This window comes from Cetorhinus maximus, chromosome 26 (genome assembly GCF_964194155.1).
Source record: "Cetorhinus maximus chromosome 26, sCetMax3.hap1.1, whole genome shotgun sequence".
Taxonomy (NCBI): Eukaryota; Metazoa; Chordata; class Chondrichthyes; order Lamniformes; family Cetorhinidae; genus Cetorhinus; species Cetorhinus maximus.
The window spans coordinates 9,978,070-10,002,254 of NC_135904.1; the positions used below are offsets into that span (position 1 = coordinate 9,978,070).

Here is a 24,185-nt window from a genome sequence, read left to right on the forward strand (position 1 = left end):
TGTGTTCGGCTCAGGTGAGTCCTCGCTTTTAATCTCAGCGACCTGCCATTTCAAATGTCTCCTTTCTCAATTTGAAACCGTTTTCTCTTTTCATCTTCTGCTGGGGATGTAATGAATCCCTGTAATGATCTAGGAGGTGGGTAAATTTAAACAGCTGTACAATGGGGCCCTGCTCTCTTCTTGAGCCAAAGTGAATTGTGAAGCACCTATCTGGGTAACACATACCTTGAGTGAATGGCACCATTGTCCAGTTAACTCCCCTTCCAAACACTTCTCAAATAACTTGTGTGCCTCTCCTGATGAACAGGCAATGACAGCTGATAGTGTTCTCTGAAGTGCTTTTTCTCTTGATGATCATATTGCCCACTTATTTTCAAGTGATCACCTATTTGATGGTATTTATGCAAAGGAGCTTCTTCAGGTTTTGTGGGGAAGAGCCTGACTAGAGGCCATCAATATAAGATAGTCACCAAGAAATGCAATAGAGAATTCAGGAGACGCTTAGTCACCCAAAGAGTGGTAAGAATGTGGAACTTGCAACCACAGGGAGTTGCTGAAGTGAATATATAGAAGCATTTAAGGGGAAATTGGACAAGCATATGAGAGAGAAGGGGATAGAGGGTTACGATGATTTAGATGAGGAAAGATGGGAGGAGGCTCGATTGGATTGTTACAACCGGGTGAGAAAGTTCCCTTCTTTTCTCACTCCCTGTTTGATCCTAACAGAGTTTGTAATTTTAAAGGGTTTGCTTGCCAATTCTGCAAGTGTTTAACTGTTTACATGCTGTGATCATGAAAGAACCAATTAGACAAGTTTTCTTGAGTTTAACAAAGTAAGAGGTTAGTTTTATTACACTAAAAACCCACCCGGGTAAAATATAAAAATACATCCCAATTTCCACAAACACGCACTGGAAAACCACTGGCACTGATACAAATTACAGAGGAGCGAGGGTAGATTTGGTCAAATTAGAGTTCAGAAAAAAATTAAAGAAACTCACAGCTCAGAGCTAACTGTCTTGCCTAGCTGCCGATAGGATTCAATGTCTTGCTTTCAGAGTTAAAGCTGTTTAAAATTGTAGCTGGTATTTTCTTCTTCCCTGGATGCTGCTGTGAAATTGAATTTTTCCTTTTTAAAATCTCTGTCTACTGCAGCAATGAAGACACAAGAAAATTTAACAGACAGAGCTCAGTTTATAGATGGAGAGAGAGAGAGCAGGAGGCTTCCCTTCACTTGATTGCTGTTGATGTTGTTCCCCTAGAACGTGCTTCAAATACACACAAAAGGCTTGGTTGCTCACAAGACTTCTCTCCAGCTGCCAGTATTTCAAAAATAATAATTGTATTTTCCACTGATAACTCGATTAGCTCATCTGGAGAGCTATCTTAGAAAAAGAATCAAGTTCTTTGTCCAAGACATTAACCTTTGAATGGTTCATTTTCCATTGTTGAATACTGTGGATGCCTCTATAGATAAGGCATGAAGAGGGTTGTTTACAAATCCCCAGGGAAGCCATTGTCTATAATGAATTCGTAGACTTGTTGTCTTTGATGTAGTGATGTAATTAGATTTGGCCATCTTGCTGTAGTTTTGAAATCACTTCAGTCTGTCTCAAAGAAAATCTTTCTTTTTAGAAGTCCAATATTTGACATAAGCACATCTTCATAACAGGAGCATAAACACCACAATGGACTGGTTGGGATGAATGGCCTGTTTCTGTGCCATATTTTCTGTAACCCTGTGTAAGTTGCACATTGATTGAAACTGTTCTTCATTTGGTTAGCAGTGGGACGTGGGGAGGGCGCGGGGAGGTCAAGGACCCTATAGCTGGCCTGGCCTCAGTACCCTTCACTGCATCAGGGAAGAGGGGGAGAAGAAAACTGAGTTTCTGTTCCTGGAGAGTATATGTCAAGGTTGGGTGAGCTGTGATGGTTCGTGTGGTTGAAGAGCCTGCTGACACTCACTACTGGAGACGAAGACTGATGGCCAATCCCTAACCACCCCCTTGTGTCCAAGCAACAGTTGGTGCCTTTAAAAAATGGAGGGGTTGGAGTAGTTGAATCCTTCATCCTGTGAATGCCAGGGTTCTGTAGGAAAGAGAGGCAAAGCACACTAACAGCTTTCCTGGGCTCAGGGTTAGCAAGGTTTCATGGTCCACAGAAATCCCAGCACAACTCCACTCCAGCCATAGGGGTGTCAGCGAGGTTGGAGAAATCCCAACTCTTCAGCCTTAAAAGGAGAAAACTGAGAGTTGGTATTATAGAAAAATAGATGTCGGGAAATGGAATAGAAAAGGATAAAACCAGAAAATTAAATGATGTTACGTTTGGGGAATAGATTCTGAGAGGTGTCTTAAAAGTGAATTTAGGATGACGTTTGATCATTTTTGTAGAGGGACACCTGTGCATGATGTGGACTGCTGGATATAATTTTCGAGCACACTAGAGTTCCTGCATTCAGACTGGTCACCGCACATCAGGAAAGCCTTGGAGGGGATACAGCCTAAACTGGCGCTGGGTTAAATTATGAGGACGGGTTGCATAAACCTGACTTGTATTCCCTTGAATTTAATAGATTGAGGGGTGATCTGATCGAGGCGTGAATGATCAAAGAACCTGATAAGGTATTGTAGAGAACCTATTCCCCTGATGGGGAGGTCAAGAACAAGGGACATTATCTTTAAATTCAAACTAGGCAACTCAGGGAGTGAAATCAGAAAGCACTTGATCACATAAAGGGCAGTGGAAATCTGGAACTCACTTCCCCGAAAAGCTGTGGATCCTGGGGGTCAATTGGAGCTTTCAATACAGAGATTGGTAGATTTTTGTTGAGTAAAGATATCAAGGGATATGAAGTGATGACAGCTAAAGGGAGTAAGGTCCCAGATAAGACTTGATCTGATTGAACGGTGGAACAGACTTGAGGGGCTGAACGGCCTCCTCCAATTCCTATGATCCTACGTATAATTAAAGAGTCTGGAATTAGTTAAGAACCAATTGTAGACGATAATGGGGAGACTGCAGCATCATCCTGGCTGGCTGAGCTAAGAGGAGCTGAACAACTCCGAATCTGGGAACATATCAATGACATAAAGGGATTTGGGGATAATGTGGGAAAAAGGTGTTGAAGTGGATGATCAGCCATGATCTGATTGAATGGCGGAGCAGGATCAATGGGCTGAATGGCCTACCCCTGCTCCTATGTTCCGATAGGAAAAGGAAGAGGCCATTCAGCCCTTCAAGCCTGATCAATCATTTAATGAGATTATGGCTGTAATCTGTAATGATCCTGTGATGTGTTCCCCAAAGACAAACTATACGGGGATCTTGATTGTATATATAGTTAAGTGATCCTTTGTTTCAGCTCTGTCATCTAATTGAACAACCATGAGTGTATTTGGAATAACTGTGCATTACTCTAATTTCATAACAAATTCTTCAGCACTCCCAAATCTCTGTAAGGAGAAACCAAGTTGGCAATTTGATCTGGACAAGACCAGCTCATTACTTTATAAAACATTGTTTATTATTCATTTGACAGAATACTCCATGCATCAGTGGTCTGACATTCCCTCTCTGGGGGCCGGTTTTGATTGGTGACAAGAGGCTCCCTGATCATATACTTTCTCCCTGCCTCGTTAAACTGATTTGTAAAAGTTACCGTAAGCAATTCCTGTTTTCTTTAAGACGTTTTCTGGAGAGTATTCTTTCTTCTCCGTTTTACTTCTCTCCTTCGGATATCGGAAAGTACAGGCTAAAACGGTGAGCCCGCCGACTATTCAACTGCACAGGCATCGCAGTTGAACTTGATGGTCACCTGGCCCGACAACCACCATTCGAAGGAAAGTGGTGGGGGTTGGGGGCGGGGTTGGGGGTTGCGAGGGAGATGGGTAATGGAATTAAATAGTGGGTAAAGTGACATTCCTGGCACATTGTTGGTTATGTTACTTGGTTGGTAAATCTGGAGGCCTGGATTCAGTGTATGTGAGTTCAAATCCCACCTGGAACTTAAATACTTTGAAACTTTTTTTAAAATCTGAAAACAAAAAAAAAATCAGCAAAACTTAACCATGTAGTTGTGATGCTATTATTAGTAAAAAAAAAGCTGGTATTAGTTAAATAAAAAGTGACCATGAAGCTGTGGATTGTGGCAAAAAAACCAACTAGCTCACTAATGTCCTTTAAAAAGAAAGACTTGCATTTATGTAGCACCTTTCACAGCCTCAGGATCCCCCAAAGCACTTTACAACCAATGAACTCCTTTTGAAGTGCGACTGCTGTTGTAATGTAGGAAACGCAGCAACAAATTTGCGCACAGCAAGCTCCCACAAACAGCAGCAGCGCGATAATCAGTGGGTAATCTGTTTCTGTGATGTTGATTAAGGGATAAATATTGGGCAGGATTCTAGAGAGAGCACCTCTGCTCCTCTCCAAAATGATGCAATGTGATCGTTCATGTCCATCAGGGAAGACACACAGGGCCCTGGTTTGATGTCTCAACTGAAAGACGGCACATCCAGTATTGCAGCACTCCCTCAGTATTGCACTGTGAGTATCTTCCTGGATACTTGTGTTTAAATCTCTCGAGCGGGTCTTGAACTAACAATCTTTTGGCTTAGAGGCAACAGTGTTACACAGTGAGTTACTTTACTGGGTCTGAGCCCATATGTGACACCAATCCTGCACCAACGTAGCTTATTCTTAACTGCCCTCCGGGGTGGTCTAGGAAGTCTCTCAATCAGGGCAACTAGTGATGGAGCTAAAAGTGCCATTCCTAGAATCTTAGAAAGGTTACAGCATAGAAGGAGGCCATTCGGCCTGTCATGTCTTTGCTGGTTCTCTGTAAGAACAATTCACCTAGTGCCACTCCCCTGCCTTTTCCCTGTAGCTCTGCAAATTTTTCCTCTTCGGATAATGATCCAATTCTCTTTTGAAAGCCACGATTGAACATACTGCTCAGGCAGTGCATTCCAGACCCTAACCACTCGCTGAATAAAAAGCTTCTCCTCATGTTGCTGTTACTTCTTTTGACAATTACCTTGAGTCTGTGCCCCCTGGTCCTCGATCCCTCCACCAATAGGAACAGTTTCTCTCTATCTACCCTGTCCTTCCCCCTCATGATTTTGAACACTTCTATCTATCTCCTCTCAACCTTCTCTGCTCCGAGGAGAACAGTCCCAACTTTTCCAACCTACCCACGTAACTGAAGTTCCTCGTCCCTGGAACCATTCTCGTGAAACATTTCTGCACCCCCTCTAAAGCTGGCAATACCTGCATTCCCACAAATGCTTTTAATAAAAAGGTTTTTTTTTCCTCCCTAAATCACGGGTTCTATCGCCGATTGTAGCATCCTTACTGCCACCCTGACCTTGGCTGCAAACAGTAGGGCCCAGACACCAAGCGTGGGCCTGTAAGGCTTTCACCAGTCACTGGATAAACCTGCTGACCCATCAGAACAGCCTGTAGGCAGTCTGTTGCACCATTTTAATCTTTAAATCCATGACTTAACACAACCCGTGCTTTTATTCTCGCCCTCTCTCTCCCTGCCTCACTTGTTTTCTGTGTCAAACCAGCAGACCTACAGTCGCCAGGCATTGACAGGCTGTCGCCAGACTGCAGAAGTGTGGGCAGAGTCCAACGATACTGAGACTCCAGGGCAGATGACAAATGCCCACAGGCTTGGCTGAAGCTGGCAATCCTTTGACAAGTCAGAGTCTGTGTGACATTTTCCCTTTCTTTTCCTCCCTCTCTTCTTTGTTTGTTCTCTTCACAGATGGAGCCCTGCAGCAAAAAGTACAAATAAAAGGCCTCGTAGCACTGCTGAAATTAACATAGTTGCCATCAATGCTGGCTGAGATAAAACAGGCTGCCACAAGGAGACTGACAGTGACTTGTTACTCTTTGTGGGCCCTCCCCTTGACTCAGATCGTTGGATTTTCTAAAGCATCAAACACCCACATCTAAACAGGGCATTACTTTCACCTGGGCCTCCTGCCAGGGTCAGAGAGTGTCTGTTTAAACCAGAGCGCCTAAGGTAAGTATCACACATTGGAAAGCTCCTCTGCTGTTTCTTACCTTAACCCATAACTTTCAATCTCCAGAACGTAAGAATATTGGAGCTGGAATGGACCGGACAGCTCTCGAACCTGCTCCAACAGTCAATAAGATCATCATTCATTTTCTACTTCAACTCTACCATCCCCATATCCTTTGATTTCTTTAATGTCCAAAAATCTATCGATCTCTGTCTCGAATGAACTGAATGGCTGAGCATCTACAGCTCTAGTCTGGAGTGGAGAATACCAAAGATTCACAACCATCCGAGTGAAGAGATTTCTTCTTATCTTGGTGCGAATGGCCGATCCCCTATCCTGAGACGAATGCCTCATGTTCTAAACTCTCCAGTCAGGGGAAACAGCCTCTCCTGACCAGCCCTCTAAGCAATTTCTCTTCACCTGACCTCTGACATTGCTTCCCAAGTCTCAACAGCCCACCCTCTGACCTCTAGTGTACTGCTCATACCGACCTCCTGCGTGGAACTACGGGACATCCCTTGTGTAGCCCCTGAATGTGCCACTAACATTGGGGTCAAGGGATGAGGTGCATTCCTGAAAGAAGTGGGAATGTCACAATATGGGGGTAGAAATGGGTGCTCATTGAGCCTGTCCAGCGGGTCTAAAAGGGGCGCAGAACATACCAGCTCAGCAGTGGGACAACCTGTGCCAACCTAATCAGACACTGTTTCCACTGCTAAATTCATAGGGCCTATCTTTAGGTGCCCTGAGCAGATGTCCAAAACAGGCATTAGGCCCATTGACTATGTTAATGAGGGGCCTAACGCCTGCCTCAGGAGCCTTCCAGACATTTCTCAGTACCATTTTCAGGAGGAGCTGTGCTCTAACAGGCAGCTGTCAACGAACAGGTAGATTTTTTTTCCTCTACAGCTTATTAATCTGGAGCAAGAGAGTGTCTTCCTCCAGGCTCCAAAATATTCCAGCCAGCTATGATCTACCCTATCCCTGCCCCTGCTTCATGCTGCCCTGCTCCTCCCTGGACCTACTTGATGTTATTGGTGAGGCAATTGACCCTCAAACTGGATCATCCTGAAGGGTGAGCTGCCAGTGAAAGGGCATTAAGCACAGCAGCTTTTGCCTAGAATGTATGGACAAGCCGAATTTCAGGCCAACCTCGGCTGTATCTGTCTGTGTGAGTACATTCCCTCAGCCTTCACTTCCTCCAACAATCTTCAGGCAATTAATATTCCAGCTTGCCCAATTAATATTTCTCGATTCACCTTTTGTTCACCTTAATCCTCTGGCCATTGAAGATGTCCAACTCTTTGGACTTTGACCCTTCATTTGGTTCTCCAGTATCACAAAAGTGGGCGACAGCCTCACCAACTACCTGCGGGCAGAGTGAGCTTCTTAAGGAAGACCTGTGGTTTTTTTTAAAGGAAGTACAAGTAAAGATACTGATCAAAAGATGGCTGATACTGTAAATTGACCACTTTCTGGAAAATTCCGATGTGGATTATACTGACAGACCTGTCCTGAGAACATGGAATTTTGTACCTGAGGAGGTGCTGAGACCCACTTCAAATGGAGGGACTTGAAAGAAAGATACGGAAAATGCAAAAGGCTTGACGTTAATTTCCTGTGTTTGCGGAGACAATGGACTGTTTCCTAAGTTACGTCAGAAATCCAGAATACTCAGAATGTGTTCAAAAAAAGCTCTGAGATGAAAGCAAAATGGACTGTGGATCGCAAGACTTGCCTATTTCCCCTCCTGGGAATGCACAGAGAAAATGGGTTAAAACTGACTGAAGACCAGTGTGGGACAGTGACTGAAGCAAGAAACAAGAAGCAACACCAGTCAGTGCCCCCTGCAGAGGCAGGCAGGCGATCTCTCTCTCTCTTTCTCTCTCTCTCTCTGTATTGCTGGAGGCAAGTTGTCTAGCAGGCAGCAAGCATAAAAAAAAGGACAGCCTCTTCAGTTACCCCTGCGGAGACAACCAAGTCACCCCTCCCTCTGGGAACAAGCCAGCAAGCATCTCCAACGGACTGCGAAACTGCCAAAGTCAGCTCCACCAAAATCACCCAACTTAACGGCCACAACTTACCACCGTCTATCTTTGTAACTTTTCTTTGGACTCTTAACTTCCATTTCTGGTGTGTGTGCGGGCGTGCGTGTGTGTGTGTGTGTATATATATATATATGCATATATAATATATTATATAGATGTAGGGGAAAGGTATCCACAGGGAAAGAATTTTAAACAAATCTTTGTTGCCATCAACTTGTGGGGTTTGAATAAAAAGGGGAGCCAGCTCATTCCCCCTCACCCGGTCGTAACATGCAGTTTAACAAAAAAAGCTAAAACTACGCTCTCCGCATCCTTGGGTTTTCTATTTTATTACAGATAATACAATGAAATGGATCTCATGGGGGTGGTGTTAGTCTGAGAGTGGGTAGCTGCCCTGTAGCCCAACCTCATTCCTGTTGATCCACAACTTTTCACTTGGAAGCATGAGAACATTACTCAGGGACACAAGCTCACCAAACGTTCGCTCAGGTCCTGAGGGAAGTGAGTCTTGGTGCCTATCCCTGGTGATCTGCCTAAAATTGAGGATGTGTCCTTATGAATAAACCATTCTAACTACATGTCTTCACTATCGAGGACACAAGTAACATCCCGGAAATAGCTGTAAATCAGGAAATGGAAGGGAGGGAGGAACTCAGGAAAATTACAATCACCAGGGAAGTGGTACTGAGCAAATTGTTGGGGCTGCGGCCTGATAAATCCCCAGGTCCAGGTGGTCTTCACCCTAAGGTCTTGAAAGAAGTGGCCAGTGAGATAGTTGATGCGTTGGTTTTAATTTTCAAAATTCCCTAGGTTCGGGGAAGGTTCCATTAGATTGGAAAATAGCAAATGTAACTCCTTTATTCAAAAAGGGAGGGAGACAGAAAGCAGGAAACTACAGGCCAGTTGGCTTAACATCTCATAGGGAAAATGTTAGAAGCTATTATTAAAGATGTTATAGCAGGGCACTTAGATAAATTCAAGGCAATCAGGCAGAGTGAACATGGTTTTGTAAAAGGGAAGTCATGTTTAACCAATTTATTGGAGTTCTTTGAAGGAGTCACATGTGCTGTGGATAAAGGGGAACCGACGGATGTACTGTACTTAGATTTCCAGAAGGCATTTGTTAAGGTGCCACATCAAAGGATATTGCAGAAAATAGAAGCTCGTGGTATAAGGGGTAACATATTGGCATTGATAGAAGATTGGCTGGCTAACAGGAAACGGAGAGTAGGCATAAATGGGCCTTTTTCTGGTTGGCAGGATGTGATGAGTGGTGTGCTACAGGGATCAGTGCTGGGGCCTCAACTTTTTACAATTTATATAAATGACTTGGGTGATGGGTCCGAAGGAATGGTGGCTAAATTTGCTGATGGCACAAAAATAGCTAGGAAAGTAAATTGTGAAGAGGATGTAAGGAGGCTCGAAAGTGACATAGACAGGTTAGGTGAGTGGGCAAGGATCTGGCAAATGGAGTGTAATGTGGGCAAATGTGAAATTGTTCATTTTGACAGGAAGAATAAAAAAGAAGCTTATTATGTAAATGGTGAGAGATTGCACAGCTCTGAAATTCAGAGGGATCTGGGTGTCCTAGTGCATGAATCACAAAAGGTTAGTATGCAGGTACAGCAGATAATTAGGAAAGCTAATAGAATGTTATCATTTATTGTGAGGAGAATTGATTACAAAGTTGGGAGGTTATGCTTCAGTTGTACAGGGCACTAGTGAGACCACATCTGGAGTACTGTGTAGAGTATTGGTCTCTTTATTTAAGGAAAGGTGTAACTGCGTTTGAAGCATTTGGAACTCTTTGAACTCTCTTCCTCAAAAGGCAGTGGAAGCAGAGCCTTTGAATATTTTTTAAGCAGAGCTAGATAGATTCTTGATTAACAAGGGGAAAGGTTATCGGGGGTGGGTGGGAATGTGGGGTTGAAGTTAAAATCAGATCGGCAATGGTCTTATTGAAAGGCAGAGCAGGCTCGAGGGGCCGAGGGGTCTACTCCTGCTCCTAATTAGTATGTTCGTAGGTCTAATCAACAGAGACATTGCTTGCCCCTTAACCCAACAAAGGCATTAAGAGCCAGAAGGTGTTTCCAGACCACACAAAGAAATTAATAACATGTAACTATTAATTTACTTAAATGTCAAGGGATCATGTGGCAGGGAAATGACAAATAGAATGTATTTTGTTTCTGTCTTCCACGTTACTGAGGTAATGAAATGTATTTTCAATTCTAAGAACTCGCTTTCCCCTCAAACGTGATCCAATGTTCCTCAAACTCAATTTCAGAAGTGCACTCCACTGTGATGGTTTCATTCCCTAGGCTCCCCTGCCCTACTAACAGTGAATTGGTTTACCATTCCACTACCAATTTCTTCCAAATTCTACCAACCCATTCCATGGACACCTGCCCACCTGGAATTTGGTCAAGAGTTGCCCCAACTCACGGCAGCAAGAAGAGAGGTTTATCTGGAATAAAAACAGAAAATGCTGGAAAAAGTCAGCAGGTCTGGCAGCATCGGTGGAGAGAGAAACAGAGTTAATGTTTCGAGTCCGTATGACTCTGAAGAATCCTGCTACTCGGGGTGTTGAAATAATTCGCAGTGCTCATTCTATCACTGTAGCATATGAAAGGAAGGAGCTTACGATCTTCACAAGGCCGAGTTTTGAGGCCCTAGTTCTATTTATACTTTATTATTTCGTGTTACCTGGAAAAACAGGCTCAGTACTGATGAATCGTGCAAGATTTATAGATTAAAAAATGACTGATCTGTGCCACCAAATATCATAATTGCTGATCTCTTTGAAGCCTGACACTTGGTGGATTGTTGAGATTTCACTCTCCGCACCTATTTCATCTGCTTTTTTTTGCCTTGTTGTCAGTTCGGGTTACATAGTTCGCTCTCCTTCTTTGTAGTCCTGCCAGTGAGGCTCAATGGGTCCATCAAACCTTTTGGCTTGAGGAACAAGCGGAGAGAAAGACCTTTAATCTGACAATTCCCCATCTCCATTGAGACTTAAGTGGACTGCAGATCATGAAACAAGGTACATTTTTCTTTTGGAGGGATGGCAGGTGGGCAGGGCACAGATGCATGTTGTTCCTCCTATCAGCTGGCTCTTGACGGCATCAAATGAAATGATTGAGCTTCCAGAATCTTCTTTGTAAATGGCAGACAAATATTTACACCCTGACTTTTCCACCAGAACGAAATCTAACCATTGTTGAATCAATCCGAGACAAGCTGGACAATAGACCACAAGACAAATAAAGAGGTGCTTGAAATTGCAACTGCAAAAAGAACTCTTAAAAAGCGAGATCCGGAAAAGAAAAGGTCAATGTTTTGGCCATTTGATCAGAGCTAAAAAGCTACAGAGACCTCTTCTAGAGGGCAAAGTGGAGAGCAGCAGAAAGAGGGGTTGACGTTGGCATAGTTGGATAACGGACGTCACAGAGCGGTTGCAGACGAGCCACAATGGGTGTGTGAGGGTGGCGTGAGACAGATGAGCGTGACACACCATGACAGCAGACGCTGGAAGGAGCAAGGTCCAATACACTGGAGGCTTTGCACTTTCACTTGACTTTGCTTTGATGTAAAAAGGAGACTGTTATTGTGAACAAAAGCTGCTTTAAAAAGCGCAGGAAACAGAGAGTAGGGGTGAAAGGTTGTTTCTCAGACAGGAGAAAGTTAGACAGTGGGGTTTCCCTGAAATAGACCAATTAAAAAAAGGCCAAATATTCCGGCCTCATGATCTAAGGAGATGGAACCTAGGTTGGGAGCAGTTTGTCAGGACGCTGTGGAAGTCCTGGCGCACAGACATGTGCTGTAATTACCAGGAAGTCTAAACTTCCGATGGGCTGATTTCCGCTGCCCATGGATCCTCCACAAATGTCTCCGACCCTGAGTTTAAGGTGGTTACTTGGGCTGGATATGAGGGACTTAACTGCATATTTACCCTGGAAATGTTACACAGTTTAATACCTGGTCTAACTCAGTGATCAGCCAGCATAACTTAACTGAGGACCCCAATCCCCCCTTTAAGCTGACCCAACTACCCCCAGCCCCCGACCATCTGACTACTGACCCAATCTGACTACACCACCTGACCACCCAGCAACCCCCTGAACGCCTGACTACCCCCATCAACCATCCAACCAGCTCCAGACCAGCTGACTACCCCCGACCCAACCGACTACCCCCCGACCTCCCAACTACTGCCCGACCTGACCCAACCAGATTACCCCCAACCCGACTACCCCCAACCCGACTACCCCCACTGACTTGACTGCCCACTCACCCACTCAGTCACTCACCCATTCACCTACTCACTCACTTCTCTTCGCAGGTAGCGTCAACGAGCTCAGCATCAACGCTGACCGAAATATCTGGGCCAAAGTATTTACAGCACAGAAACAGTCCATTTGTCAGACCAATGTCAGCACCAAACATTCACAGGCAACTTAGAGTAGGAAATGAAACACAGAAGAAAGTTCCCTCTACACTGTTCCACCAAACACTGTTCATCTCCCCTGGTTTGTGCAGATTGTCTTTCATCTTGAAAGTTGTGGGTTCAATCTCCTCCTTGAAGATTGCAAGATATCCTTTGGGCTGACAGTATGAATGGAGTTGTGAATTGTTGGTGGACTGGCGTTGGTTTTCAATGAGCAGTTAAGCTTTCTCTGCTTGTGCAATTGAACTTAGAAGATCCCTTGGTGCTATTCAAAGGCAAAGGGGTTCTCCTGGTGTCCTGGTCAACTCCCTCAGTACTGCACTGGGAGTGTCAGTTTAGATCTTGTGCTCAGGTTGCTGGAGAAATTGAGTTTGGCCAGCTGCACACTGCATGGACCTCTGATTGGTCAGCTGCACACTGCATGGATCTCTGATTGGCCAACTGCACATTACATGGATCTCTGATTGGCCAGTTGCACACTGCATGGATCTCTGATTGGCCAACTGCACATTACATGGATCTCTGATTGGCCAACTGCACATTACATGGATCTCTGATTGGCCAACTGCACGCTACATGGATCTCTGATTGGCCAACTGCACGCTACATGGCTGCCACTATCAACTTGCTTGTATTAAAGCTGGTTTTGGGAGGAGGAGAGAAATGGTAACAAAGGGCAGTAGATAAAAGCACACATGAGAAGTTCACCTTGTTTCCTGTACAAATGGTTCCAGGAATCATTCATAATATGACTCTTTGATGTAGCATGCATTGTTTGTGGATCTACTTAATAAAACAGACAAAACAGACTATTGTTGCACATCCTATAGCACAGTATTCTTATAAGAGTATTATAAGGAGGGGTCCAGTTAATGGTGGTGTATAGACTAGTCTCTGTGGTTTCGCTTAAACCAGAATTTGGTTTACATAATTCTCAGCGATGCCAAAAACTGGATCAGACAGTGATACAGTGACCATGTTGTGACAAATAGACAAGAGATGTCAGTTTGCGGCAGAACGTCAAATGAAAACATCCTGTTTTGCAGGGGCAGTGATGAGGAGTTAATTTGGATCTAGTTAACTCCTTGTTTATCCTGTTCGTAAAGGAAAGGCTGAGCCTTTGGGGTAATTTTCCGATTTGGTGTTCCGGTGGAGAGTCCTGATCATTGGTGCACCGATTGGGAAATTCACTCTGCAATGCCCACGATTTCCTCTTCAAATTCATTTTTTGATACAAATAAATGATTTGCCATCATATAGCTGCAAAACATCACCAGAAACCTTACTGCCAAGTGCAGTCACTTTTGTAACGCTGTGAGGTCCAAGTCAGATGACGAGCCTCTGGATTCGGCCTTCCAACTCACTATGAAGAGACAGCAGAAGGTGGGGGAACATGACGCAGAGCTGTTGGAAGCCCTCAACACAGTGGCACGGGAGTCGGAGGAGCGCGTCCGCCTGCTCTCTGATGATGTGCTGCCCACATGTGCACGCATGGGGGTCTCCATAGGAAGGATAGTGGATGCCATGGAGACCCTGGTCCAGCAGAATGCGGAGATGCGTGCAGGCCTGCACTCCATTGCAGTGACCATGGGTGAGTTCCTGCAGTGGCAACACAAGAGGGAAACGGAGCACCTCGATGTCCCTCCTGGTTCTCCTTCCCCTCAAGGTGTCAGGTCAGGGCCCTCGGGCACCCAAAGGGAGGAAGAGCAGTAGCTGGATACCCCTGGGTCATCCACTCAGGGATCTCAGAGACTGTCTGCTCCCTCCAAGTACCCTTTGCCTGTGATTCCCTCAACCTCATCCTCTGTCACCGCAGAAGGAGCAGCTGGCCCACAGGAGGACAGTCAAAGCAAGCTGGGGCCTCAATGCCTCGGCTCTCCAGAGGACACACGCCGAAGTCTTCAAGAGGCAACAGGGTCAGCCATTGCACAGGCTGATTCCACCCCTGCTGCGGATGTCAGGGCAGCACCTAGAAGAAGTGGTAGGCCTAGAAAAGTAAAGAATTTCTGATCACAAGGGGTTGCATGGGAGAACACAGTTTGTCACTTTATAAACTGAAAATATATTCACTTTCACTGAATAATGTGTAATGTTGTCTTTCAGCTTCATTGACAAGCTTCCCGAGTCCTTCCCCCATCTCCCAATAGCAGTTAAGGTGCACACAGCCAGACTAGAGTGATTCTGGAGGGAGAAGTGTGTGTGTGGCAGTGCCTTTCAAAGCCTCATGCAAACGCTCTCCCATGCATGTGGAGACTTCAACCATCATGTTCCTTACTGTCCCGAGCATTTTCAGTGCTGCCTGATGGGGTTCTCTTTCAGTTGCCCATCTGAGCTGATCTGACTTTCGATTTCGACAACCATGGTAGTAGTGAAGCATACTGTTAGCTCCCCCCTCCTTTCCCCACTCCCAGTTGCCCATGTCCTTTCCCCCATCACTGTCAACCCCCTGGCAGCACCTTCCATCTCCCCACTGTCACCTACCAACTTGAACACTTGTCATTCCAGGATGTCCAGGTGAACACACACGTTCCCTACCTTCCTGAGAATCTCACCCCCATCCACATTGACCTCCCCAACCTCCTCCTTTCCACCCCCAGGGTCCGTGTCTGCCTCCAAGTCGCCACCAACTACCCTTGCCGCCCCTTCTACTGCTACCGATGAACCCTTACCCTCCCACCCTACTGGCTCCCTCTGCGCCCTCTCATACTCACCATCCCCTCCTACCAACCCACCCTCAGTTTGCTCCCCAGGAGGCAATCATTGACTCCACAGACCCCTCCCTTGCATGTTCACCTGGACATCTCCCCCAGCACTTACTCCCTGCTCCACTTTTACTCCCTCCTCCCCCTGGACACCTTCCCCTGCAAACTCCCTCGTCCCCAGTACACCTTCACCTCTCCAAATTCCCCCTCTTACACCTACCTCCCCACTTGCTGCATTTTCTCCCATTACGCCCCCCTCTCCCCGTACTAGCTCCTCCACCCTCCCAACCTCACCCCCCCCGACACCTTCATCCCCCCTCTTCCAACCTTACCAGTGCCGTCCCTCCCCTCTCAACCTCAACTCCCCCCAGGACACCTTCCTCTCCCACTCACAGCTGGACCTTCCTCTCTGCACCTCGTCTCGCCGATCAACCATAGCTGCCCATTGCCAAGACCGTGATGTTCTGAAGCAGACCCAAAGGATCAGCGGAGACTTCCCACCTTCCGTGAGCTGCTTCGTGGTGGAGTCATGCCCATGAGAACCCACCCAGCAGGCGATGTACGTGTTACTCCAGGGTCCAGTAGCTGTAGGGCTCCAGCATCTTCTCCTCCTCTGATGTCTGTGACCTGAGCAAGGCCCTAACGGTGAGTCCTGACTTCTGAACGTCACACTTGTCCAGACGTGTTTGGGGCTGGAGTGTTTTCCGGCTGGTGTAACGGTAAATCAATTCCGGTCAAAGCAAATGGGAAGCAAATCGGGTTCATGCCAGCCTCCAGCAGGATTTGCATTCCGCGTCATCACAGAAAACTTCGGATGATCCCGCTGTGTTTTCACATCAGCATGAAACCCATTTTTGGCTTTCTCGCCATAACGTCCCCCCCGCCCACCATGACGCCCAACACCAACAGGTCCAGACGATTCTGGCCATTGTCTTTTTCACCAACCTGTCTGGGTCAGTGTTTTTATTGCTCTTTTTCTCCCCTTCATTCCTTCTCTCCACCTCCCTCTCTCCCATGTTCTCACATCCCTTTTTCCCTCTCCAAACCAAATTTTGATTCTCTCCCCCTTTCTCTCATTCCCCTCTCTTACTCCCCCTTTTCTCTCATCCCCCTCTCTGTGGGCTCTCTCTCTACCCCCCCACTCCTCATTCTTCCACTCTCTCACTCTACTCCTCTCTCTCTGTCCCCCTCTCTACCACTCTCTCTTTTGCATTGGAGAGTGACATAATACAGGAGAGATGGTGGCAATGATACGATCCTGAGGCAGGATCGAGGGCAATGGATCGCAAACTCATGCATGCAACTCCTGCATTCAGTGGGGGTATGAGTAGACTCTTCAAAGCTGTGTCACTAGGTCCATTTTCATTGTACCTGATGTTGTAGAAACTACCTTCATGATGCCTCTGCTGCAAGGCAGGGACCATACTGAGGGAGTGCTGCACTGTTGGAGGTGCCATCTTTTGAGGTGAGATGTTAAACTGAGGCCCTGAGTACCCCCTCAGGTGGATTGAGAAGGCCCCATGGCACTATTTTGAAGAGCAGGAAAGTTCTGCCTGGTGACCTGGCCAATATTTATCCCACAACCAAAATTACCAAAACAGATTATTTAGTCATTTATTTCAATGCTGTTTGTTGGAGCTTCCTGTGAGCGAATTGGTTGCTGCATTTTATTTTAATATTCATTCATTCATGGGATGTGGGCATTGCTGCCTAGGCCAGCATTTATGGCCCAGCCCTAATTGTTAAGAGGGCATTTAAGAGTCAACCACATTGGCTGTGGATCTGGAGTCATATGTAGGCCAGACCAGGTAAGGACAACATGTTTCTTTCTCTAAGGGACATTAGTGAACCAGATGGGTTTTTACAACAATCAACAATAGTTTTATGGCCATCATTAGGCTTTTAATTCCAGATTTTTATTGAATTCAAATTCCACCATGTGCCATGGTGGTATTTAAACCTGAGTCCCCAGAGCATTACCCTGGGTCTCTAGAATACTAATCCAGCAACAATATCACTATGGCATCACCTCCCCCGAAGCATGTGTGTCTGAGCTGGTGGAGGGTGTGGGTAAGCGCTGTGATGGGTATTCCGAGCTGCTTATTTCCAGCTCTTCAATGGAGGAGGTGTCCTCTTGGCTGGAGGTGAGGGCTGGGACGGAGCTGAGGGACTGGCAGGCTGAGGGCATCGGTCACTTGGCAGAGCTGCCTGAGAACCAAAGTAGAGATAATTAGTGTATGGCAGCAGAATCAAAAACAGGAGAGAGAGCACTCACAGTTGCGCCAAGAGAGGGATGATGTGATGTAGAATCCTCACGAGGGTTTTTGCCGCCGACCTCACTGTCACCTCAGGCACGGTCCATGTCCTCATCAGTCAGTGCGATAGCGCACTCCTCAAAATGAGTGAGGGGCCTAATGTGGGCCATTCCACCCACGGCCTGGGATCTCTGTGAGTCAGATTCTCCTGTATGAAAACAGATGGAGAGAGTGTGAGCAGGACACATGGCACTGGGTGGAATGTTTGTGTGGTGAGCGGAGCCATGGATGGGATGAGGACGTGAGTTCCAGAGGATATGAGCCTGATGGAGATGTGAGGGTGTGTGTGAGAGTTAGTGGTGTTGCCCCTTGAGGTGTGAGATCCCTGTGGATGTGTGATGGGTTTGTGAGTGTGAGAGTTGAGAGTGATGAGGTGGTTGACTTACCCTGGCGGAACGGATGAGAGTATTCACCCTCTTCCTGCACTGGATGGCTGACCTCCTCTGTGCTCCAGTGGCACTGACCGCTGCTGCCACTGCCTGCTAGGCTGAATTGGTGACTCTGGTGGACCTCCTGCGGCCAGAGTGGGGGTAGAGGACCTTGTGGTGGGGTTCCACTGCACCCAGCAGGCACCCCAGAGAGGCGTCACTAAATTTGGGGGCTGCCATCTTCTTTGCTTTCGGGGCCATCTGTCTCCTGGGGCAGCCCTGACCCGTAGACATGACGTAGGCTACGTTCTGGTGTGCTTTAAATACGGCGCCAAGAGTAAGGAGGTCACAGTGCGGTGGACAAATCCAAGCCCGCCCGCCCGCGATCCGGAGTGTTTCCCATGAAGACGTTATTAATGAGGTGGGTTTTTGCGCCGGGAAGGAGACGTTAAGGCACGAAAACCCACCATTGCGGCCGGCGGGTAAAACGACATTTTTTCATGCCCGCTACCGCACTTGGTGCAAATCTGGGACGATCCCGCCCACTATTTATTAAATGGAATGGAGGGAAAGTGAAAAGAAAGAGCGGGAGAGAAAATTAACTCCACCTGGTTGATTCTTGTAGCCCAGGCAATGTGCACAACATGCCACTTTTAATTCTGCTGCTGTTGCTGGTGTGAGGTCAGGCAACAGGACTACACATCGCAACTGAACATCCCACGCTTAGCATCTTAAAGTGATGGGCACCCTGAAAGCCGTACCCTCTAATGAAGTCGCACAAACTGAAGACGACCTGCTTATTTTGCTCTCTTAGTTAAATATATTGTTAGCAAAGTATTGAAAAATATTATACATTAATACAGTGATTGTATCAGGAGACATGTAGATTTAACATAAAAGAAGCATAAAAGATGAGAAGGTTTTTTTTTATATAATGCAGCGAGTTGTTGTGATCTGGAATACACTACCAGAAAAGGTGGTGGGAGCAGATTCAATGAAAAGTTCTCGGAGGGGAATTGGATAAATACTTGAAATGGGGGGAAAAAAAGTGCTGGGCCATGGGGAAAGAACAAGAGAATGGGGCTAATTGGATAGCTCTGTCAAAGAGCCAGCAAAGGCATGATGGGCTGAATGGCCTACGTCCGTGCTGTAAGATTCCATAATTCTATAATTCTCCTGCAGTGATTCCCAGAGATATCTATAGCCATGGGTGTTAATTTATAATTATAGTAAGGAAATGTGACAAGTAACAATTCCAGTTAAACTGGACTGTGCTGTTGTAATTTAACAAAAAGGATAAATGTTCAGGCCATTGATTCCCAGCTTTGTCAGACAGTCTGAGCATTTTGCTGTGGGCTCATTCTTGTGAGAATTGTCAAACACATTAATTATGCTACCACTTGCTTTGGTTAGTGTTGCCAATTCTGGTTGGACATATTCCTGGAGGTTTTCTCACATGACCCCCCCCCTGTCTCCAGCCATCCCACTCAGACAACCAGTCTACGTTCCTATCTCCGAATTTTTTTTATATAACTAATGAACAGCCACCCTCAATGAAATTGGAAAAAAAAGCACAGATTTAAAAAAAAAATGTCCCTACGATTTTTCTTTTCTCTTTGTGATTTTGTTTGCTGTAGTGTCCTGGAGATTAATCTTCAACTCCCGGAGATTCCAGGCAATCCTGGAGGGGTTGGCAACCCTGGGCTTTGCACGTTCCTTCCTTTGAGTTCAGCCTTGCTTTCATGCTGACGCCTTTCATTAAAGGTAAAGGGCAGATAGAGAGAATACTCAGAACAAGGGAGCTTATGCTTAAAGTTAGAGTTAGGCTAGTCAGGGGCTAGCTGTCAACTGAAAATCTCAAAACTGTGATTGCTAGATTTTTGTTGAGTAAGGTTATTAACAGTTACAGATCAATGGCGGGTAAGTGGAATTAGGATACAGATCAGCCATGACCTCAGTGAATGGCAGGACAGGCTCAAGAGGGCAAATGGCCTCCTCCTGTTCCTATGTTCCTAAGTGATGGTTGAATTACGCCAGACTTCTTCACCTCCCAGATCTTCCTCAAGGGGTTTCACTTCGTATTGCCCTCTACTCATCTACAATCCATGCCAACCAGCACATGTTGTATTGGAGCTATCTGATGGAGGCACAGGCCACCCCACTTAGTACATGGAGGCGCCGCCTCATCTCAAAGGTTATGACCACATCAAACATAATGGCTTCCCCTCAGTATCCAGTGTCACTGGTCCATGGACTGGCTTCCAATCTGTTGCATGAGGAATTAAGTACAGTTCAGAGGGCATTGAGATAGCGCTGAGCTGTCCAACGTATTAGCACCATCTACATATGGCTAATTGGCAATACAGAAGTGGCTAATTACATTTTTGAATTTGTAAATAAAAAATGAATAATTGATGCTGTCCTTGAGAATTGATCTCAATACTCATATATACTCAATCCTCCTCAAACTTGACCATTTTATCCATTTGGAGGTATTGATAGCAGCCTCACTGTCAGAGGTGCCATCTTTCGGATGAGACGTTAAACAGAGGTCATGCCTGCACTTGCTGGCAATTGTAAGGATCCCTGTTTCAATGAGCAGGGGGGTTCATCCTGGTGTCTTGGTCAATATTTATCCATCAATTGTCATTAAAACAGATCATCTGCTCATTATCACATTGCTGTTTGTGGGAGCTTGCTGTGTGCAAATTGGCTGCTACATTTCCTACATTACAAGAGCGACTACACTTCAAACATACTCCATTGGTTGGAAAGCAATTTGCAACATTCTGAGGTTGTGAAAGGTGCTATATAAAGGACAATCTTTTTAAAGGGAAGATTGCAAGCAGGGTGTGTGAGTCTCGATGAAGAGTGGGGAAGGGGAGGGGTTGGTTGGAGGCTGCAAGTGGATTGCAGGTGATGGCAGAATCTGAATTTTCTACATTGCCACTGCTCCCCACTGCCCCCCATTGCCAGTGTTAAAAAGCCTGTTAGTGTTCAATGCCTTGGCTCTTACATGAAGGTAGCGGGAGGTTTGGCAGTGCCAGTGGTACCACACATCGGTGTGAATCAAGTGAATCGGTGTCAAGAAAGGAGGATTTAAAAACAGAAGAAATGACCAGGCAACAACTGCAATGGGGAATGTGCAGGCAAGTGGGACTATTTGGAAAGCTCATTCAAAGAGCTGACACAGACATGGTGGGCCAAATGAGCTCCTACTGTGCTGTATAATTCTATGAACAACTACTTGCATCTTTATAGTGTCATCAGCTTTGCAAAGCATTCCAGGGTGCTTTACAGGAGGGTAAGCAGACAAGAAATTGGCACTGGGCTAATGAAGGAGACATTTGGACAGGTGAGCTAGGTTTTAGGGTGTGCCTTCAAGCAGGTGAGAGAGGTGAAGAGGTTCAAAGAGCGAATTTCATTGCATAGGGCCTGGACAGCTGAAGACAAGGCTGCCAATGGTGGAGCAAAGGGGATGCACAAGAATTGGAGGAACGCAGAGACCTTGGAGGGCTCTAGGGCTGGAGGGGTTTACGGAGATAGGGCAGGGATTTAAACAACAAGGATAAGAATTTTGAAATTGGGTGTTGCTGAACTAGGAGCCATTGCAGGTCAGTGTGCACAGGGACGATGAGTGAACAGGACTTGGTGCGAGTTAAGATATAGGCAACAGAGCTTTACTGGATCTGAAGTTTACAGAGTGTAAAACAACCTTAAAAGCAACAGAGGATGGCTGAGTCATAAATCTCACGCATTCAGCATATTTGATCATTCATGTGCGATTTCAGGAAGGATCTGCTGAGAATGGCTATGTCCAGCAATTGGTGTGATTCTGGTTTCAGTCTGCCATTTCCAAGTGTGCAAATCTGCTTGAAAGTGTTGACAGAAATCTATATTTCCCTTCTAGCAGGCTGCCTTACATGGACAGACAAGCTGACAGATAACTCAGAAACCTTAACTAAAGGACTGCAGATGAGGATCATTAAATTGAGTCTGACAGCACAGGCTCTGTTGTAGGCAAACTCTAGCCTGTGAAGCTGTAAGCTAAGCTTTATTTTTGGAGTAGTGTTTTCCTTGTGCGTCCTTTGCGCTTTTAAAGTATTTCCCTGTCTTAGGGTTGCCAACTCTGCTCGGGTGTATTCCTGGAGGTTTCATCACATGACCTCTTGCTTCCAACCATGCAGTCGGACAGCAACCTTTCCCCCTCATCTCCAATATTTTTAAAACTAATGGATGAAGGTGTTGAAAGAAAACAAAAAGCACACAATTCTTTTGGATGTGCCTGTGATCGATTTATGTTAGGTAAAGGTGTTAAGTGATATGGAACCAAAGCGGGTAAATGGAATTGAGTTACAGATAAACAGTGATCTAATTTAACGGCAGAAACTGAATCGAAGGGCCGAATGGCCTTTACCTGTTCCTACGTTCCTAGCATATTACTAGCAGGGCTACGGTTTTCACACAGCAAAATCCCACAGGCAGCCAACGAAGTTAATGAGCAGCTTGAATTATGTGCTCAAGTGCTGTAGTGGTGCTTCACTCCATAACTTCCCGATTCAGAGATGAGGGTTTCCCCCAGTAGTCCTACATGTAAAAAGAAATATTCAGCCAGTGTTCCAGCTCTACACTGCTTCAACTAGATAACACTCACGCATAGCTAGTGGGTGAGAACTAGAAAGGTTGCATAAACCCCCTTTAAAAAGAAAGGCTTGCATTTATATAGTGCCTTTCACTACCTCAGGATGCACCAGTGTGCTTTGCAGCCAATGAATTGTTTTCACAGTGCAGTCACTGTTGGAATGTAGGAACCATGGCAGCCAATTTGTGGACAGCCAAGTCCTACGTCCAGCAATGTGTTTAGTGGTGTTGGTTGAGGGATATGTGTTGGCCAGGACACAAAGGAAAATCTTACTTATCTTTAACTTGCCAAGCCTCCTTCAGTAAAACCTTTCAAACCCATTACTTCTACCAGCTAGAAGGGCAAGGGCAGCAGATGCATGGGAACACCACCAAGTTCCCCAAACTACTCACCATCCTGACTTCGAAATATATTGCAGTGTTTCATTGTGGCTGGGTCAAAGACCTGTAACTCCCTCCCTAACAGCACTGTGGATGTACCTTACACCACAGGGACTGCAGCAGTTCAAGAAGGTGGCTCACCACCACCTTCTTGAGGACAGTTAGGGGTGGGCAACAAACACTGGGTTTAAATGCGGGCGATGCTCCCATCCCATGATTAAATTATGAAAAAAAGTGTCATGGGGTCTTTTGCCTGATAAGGGACTTGGGTTTAACATCTCGTTTGAAAGACAGCACACCTGCAAAACTATAAAAATTTGGGCATGGCCATTTCTGGACATGCTGTGAGGTAAGGCCCAAGATGCACTCGGTACTGAAGCCTGGGCCCTCATTACCAGCTTCAGGCTGCTCACTGGAGAAACAGGATTGAAGATCAAGTCACTGCAGTGGGCGCTGTGGCCCTCAGATAGGTGATACAGAGGGACGGCCTGGAATACTGGCAATTGGTTTGGGCAAGAAACAGTGGACAGAGGGGAGGTAGTAGTGACAATTAGGAGGATAGAAGGGGGCAGAGGCCAGCAGCAGTTTGAAAATAAATTCCCATAAAAACATTTTGAACACCTTGTTGGTTGTGGCCTTTGGATGGCAAGTAGGCCTGGATTTTCCGGAGTGAAGCTACCTTGGGGCAGCCCAGTCTTGCAGTGGGTGCCTCAACCCAGGTGATAAGCCCCCTATTTGCATATTTAACAACAGCATCTTATATTTGTGTAGCACCTTTAACATCATAAGGTACTTCACAGGAACATTATAAATGAAATTTGACACCTAGCCACATAAGGATACGCTGGCCCGGATCATCCAGTCTGTGTGGGAGACTGTGCGTCTGACGCTGATAACGATTTAATCTGCCCACTCACCATTTAATGCTGCACCTTCCAATACCAGCTCCAGCAGGGAGACAAGGGTAAACACAGTCAGGAGGCAGATTGTCAGACGTAATTCCTGTGCAGCCACACCTGTATTTCTCGTCATGAACTGAACATATTCCCCTTAAGGTCTGTCTTCCGTTCATTGACTGACGCTGTTTTAAATGGAGCTGTCAGCCTCCTAAACTGACCCGCCCCACTGCCCTGCTGAATCCCCCTCACCTTCCAACAATTGTCACCCCACTATCTCACCCCCAAAACTGTTCACCCTCCCTCTCTCACCCTTCGAAATTGTTCACCGCTCGCCCCGCCACCCCACCCC

General features: G+C 46.0%; 1 long non-coding RNA gene across 1 annotated transcript; it reads right to left on the bottom strand.

Annotated features, from left to right (window-relative positions):
* Positions 1-1,901: 1,901 nt before the first annotated feature.
* On the bottom strand, positions 1,902-23,903 carry LOC144668169 (uncharacterized). The gene is made up of 3 exons (XR_013573433.1): positions 23,851-23,903; positions 22,333-22,502; positions 1,902-2,230 (listed from the first exon to the last, which is right to left on the bottom strand). It is a non-coding gene; the product is annotated as an uncharacterized LOC144668169 (long non-coding RNA).
* Positions 23,904-24,185: the final 282 nt, after the last annotated feature.